Genomic DNA, 4,486 nt, shown 5'->3' on the forward strand with positions numbered 1-4,486 from the left:
TATCAACAACACTCGTGCTATCAACAACACTCGTGCTCTGTTTGCTATGGTTAATAAGCTTACAACCCCCCCAAAAGAGATAGTTTCAGAACTCTTTTCCACAGAAAAATGCAATGAATTTGCTTACTTCTTCAATGAAAAAATCAAATCCATAAGGCTAAATATCAACACAAATCAGCAAAATAATACAATGATGCAATCCCTAAAATCACCTAGGAATAAATCAACTGTAATGTCAGAGTTTAATACAGTTGACCAAAAAACCTTAGAAGAAACAGTTCAGCATCTTAAAACATCGACATGTTGTCTTGACACAATACCATCTGACTTTTTTAAAACTATTATAAGCTCTGTCCAAACAGATCTGCAGCAAATAATAAATTGCTCACTTCAATCAGGCACGTTTCCTAAACCCCTGAAAGTAGCTGCCATCAAGCCGCTCTTAAAAAAGAGAACATTGGATACTACCATTTTAACCAATTACAGACCCATCTCAAATCTTCCCTTTATAGCCAAGATCGTTGAGAAAGTGGTTTTTAATCAACTCAGCAACTTCGTAAACTCCAGTGGACTCTTTGACAAATTTCAATCAGGCTTCCGACCTCACCACAGTACAGAAACAGCTCTTATTAGAGTGTTAAATGACATAAGGTTGAACACTGACTCAGGCAAGGTGTCAGTTCTGGTCATGTTGGATCTCAGTGCTGCGTTTGACACTGTGGATCACAGTATACTGCTGGACAGGTTGGAAACCTGGGCAGGACTCAGCGGGACAGTCCTAAAATGGTTCAGGTCCTACTTAGAGGAACGGAGTTATTTTGTGACCATTGGTAGTTATCAATCCGATCGAGTGGCTATGACGTGTGGAGTTCCTCAGGGGTCAGTCCTTGGACCCCTTCTGTTTAACATGTATATGCTGCCTTTGGGTCAAATTCTACAGAACTCTAATGTCAACTATCATAGTTATGCAGATGACACACAGATATATCTTGCACTGTCTCCAGATGACTGCAGTCCAATAGAGTCATTATGTCACTGTTTAGAGCAAGTCAAAAATTGGATGAGCCAAAATTTCCTTCAGTTAAATCAAGAAAAAACTGAGGTCATTGTTTTTGGAAATAAAGAGAAGAGGGTTGCTGTCAGTAAACACCTTGAGTCACTGTCTTTAGAAACTAAAGACCAAGTCCGAAACCTTGGCGTGCTGATAGACTCAGATCTGACCTTCAACAGCCATATCAAATCAGTTACCAAATCAGCCTTTTATCAACTGAAGAACATATCCAGAATTAAGGGTTTTATGTCCCAAACTGATCAGGAGAAGCTGATTCATGCTTTTATCTCCAGTAGACTTGACTACTGTAACGGTCTTCTGACTGGTCTCCCCCAAAAAAGTATCAAACAGCTGCAGCTCATTCAGAACGCTGCAGCTCGAGTTTTAACCAGAACAAAGAGATCAGATCACATCACCCCGGTTCTTAAGACCTTACACTGGCTCCCAGTCAGCTACAGAATAGATTTTAAAGTTCTGCTCCTGGTTTACAAATCACTGAATGGTTTGGGTCCAGAATACATGAATGACATGTTAGTAGAGTATAAACCCAGTAGAGCTCTGAGATCTACTGACTCAGGTCAGATAGTGGAGCTCAGAGTTCAGACCAGACATGGTGAAGCAGCATTTAGCTGTTATGCTGCTCACAAGTGGAACAAACTACCAGCAGAACTGAGATCAGCCCCAACTGTGAGCACTTTTAAATCCAGGTTAAAAACATTTCTCTTTTCATGTGCTTATAGCTGAGAACTTTAAACTTATCTATTTTTTTTTTCTTTTACTTTTATTTGCTCTTGCTTTTAACTCTGTTTTTAGTGTTTTGTTTGTTTTTATTCTGTCTTATGCTTCTTTTTTTAATGTTTTGTCTTTATGTAAAGCACATTGAGTTGCCTTGGTATGAAATGCGCTATATAAATAAAGATGCCTTGCCTTGCCTTGCCTATTCTTCCAGTGACATCTCCCCCTATATCCGTCCTATGAGAGCTACGGGAGCTTTATAAAAGCTTTAAGGCAGCTAGTTATCATTAACTAACACAAAAACATGGCACTTTTCCTCCTTTTACAGCAGTTTGGCATATGACAGATGTATCTAAGACGAAGGAGTGATGATAAAATGCTGAACCCACCTGAAGCCACGATGACAGTCAGATAATCTGATGCCATGTCAGGAATCTGCAGGTCACACAGACGTCAGATGTTTTCTCTCTTCAGTCAGCAGGATGTCCCTGGATCACATACATCACCGACTTCAAACCAAACCAGTCCTTAGTGCTCCAGCAGCAAGAAAAAACAGCTGACCCTCTGGAATTTACCTAAACCTGTCCAGAGCTGCCACACAGACTCATGAGGATTATCCAGCAGGTAAATATTAACAACATGTGAGGAGAGTGGTTGAGACTCCAGCAGAAATAACTCACCTAAGACCACCCTGGAGGAAGGAAACAACAGCCCCGAGGCACAGGCTCGGCACAGATGAGTCTTGTGCAGACTCTAGTGGAAGTTGCTGAAATTGACTTAAGACTTTAAAAAAAAAAGTGATTATTGATTAGTGAGCACAGTGAGACAAAATAAACAAGTGTTTACCTAAGTGTTTGTCACATGTACAAGTGTGCAGCCTGCTATCAGTAAGTGCTTAATGACAGCTGATCATGTTGAGGCATTTAGTAGCAGAAAGAGATGAGATATAGTGAGGCACAGAGCAGAACACAACCTACTCTATCATTAGTGACAGGAAAACAACATATAGGCCTATCTGCATGGTCCCTGTCAGTGTGTATGATGTTCATCATCACTGAATAGATGTATTAACATGTGTGAACAGCACTGGAATTTTTTATCATGGTTAAGTGGCATGTTTTGAAAAAAAAACATGAAAAAAAAAAACAAAACAAAAAAACATTTCCAATTCATTACAAACAAGAACAATAGTTGATCGACAGCTGCTGGTGTAAATGAGTGTTGTCTAGGAAACAGGCCTGTTCCTTGATCAGTCCATTGATGCTGGTCTGTGATTGGTGCTCTCCTCCAGGTGGAGGCGCTGTAGCTCCAACAGGTTTGATGTTTGATGAGCAGCGACATTTGGAGTGATGGAGCTGTTGTGGTGGATGTGGACGTGGTGTGTGAGCGTGTGTGTTGTCCCACTGGTTGATGGTGAGTATCCAGATCGTGTAAAAGACTGGGTCGGGCTGTATTACTCAGGCTGCACTACAGCGTCTATTCACGGGCGCGATCCCACTACTGAGCGGCACGGGGGCTTTGACCTGCTCCGTCTCCGACCTGGGCCGGTGCACCCCTCCTTAGGGGACCTGGTGGCCCCGGGCTCCCCCAGGACCACCATGTCGATACCGCTCTTAGTGCGGACACCCGATCGGCATAGTCCGCTGCAGCCCAGAGCTCCTGAGCTCAAACCATCCTCCAGCCTCAGCCTCCCGGTCACGTGGATTACAGGCGCGCGCCACCGCACCCGGCGACAGCTGCTTCACTCGGACAGGTGTTGGGCTGTCACACAGGTGACGTCATCAGGTGGCACCAAGCGGCGTCTGGTGACGGGAAAACTAACAGTGCTGCTCAGCATTTTCCTGAGGACTCCTCTTTTACTGTCTGGTTTCAAAACATAGACAACAACAACAACAACCACAATCTCATTCACAAAGCACTGGTGAAAAACCTTAAAAGTATAATATTCCATTCCTTCTATCATTGTCTAATAGGTCTTACTTATCCTGCATGGGCGATGACAGGGTGAGGTTGGGGTCTACACTCTGAACAGGTCCACAGAGAACCAGAAGTTTATTATTCAAGAAGAAAACTGTTGTTTTTACAGAATAAAATACAAGTAACTAAAAATGTATTAAAAAAAAAATACACAGTGCAAAGTGCAAAGGAGAAGCAAGGTAAGTTAAAGCAGATATCAGTTCAATGTTTTTGTTAATATAAGTCCTAAATAGTCCTATTTTCCGTCAGCAATCACTTACATGAAGTATTTCAGCCTAAACACGAGTCTCTCCGTCACTCTGCTCTGCTGTAACCCGAGGAGAAAATTTTCCTTGTGGGATACAAGTGTTATCCAATGAGGGGAGAGAATGGCATGAAGGGCTGTGTGTGCAGCCAAGGGATGCGCGTGAATGTGGTGACGTAGCACGAGGACCAATTGATGCCTGACAAGGGCGGGGGCTGCTAACTCATGGTGCGTTCAAGGAAACTCGTACTTTGTGTTTTTCCTTCCTGTGAAGTCATACCAGTTCGATCTGGTACGAGTTCACGGGTCGGAAGTTACGAGTGGCCGTTATAGGGAACTTTCACAGACAACAGGACGGTAAAAACACGAGCTACGGGTTACCTGGAACGCTACCAAGTCGTAGTTGTGACTTGAAGCTGTAACTTACGGTTTCAAAAGCCTGCCTTGAACACAGCATTAGCCGAAACGGCCGTGCCGAT

At 43.1% G+C, this 4,486-nt stretch overlaps 1 non-coding gene across 1 annotated transcript; it reads right to left on the reverse strand.

Moving 5' to 3' along the window:
• Nucleotides 1–3,218: 3,218 nt before the first annotated feature.
• Nucleotides 3,219–3,517, reverse strand: LOC146960113 (signal recognition particle RNA). The gene has a single exon (XR_015035521.1).
• Between the last annotated feature and the right edge of the window lie 969 nt (nt 3,518–4,486).

Source organism: Trachurus japonicus, unplaced genomic scaffold, assembly GCF_045865225.1.
Source record: "Trachurus japonicus isolate A0001 unplaced genomic scaffold, Traja_1.0 AP030712.1".
In the NCBI taxonomy this organism is placed as follows: Eukaryota; Metazoa; Chordata; class Actinopteri; order Carangiformes; family Carangidae; genus Trachurus; species Trachurus japonicus.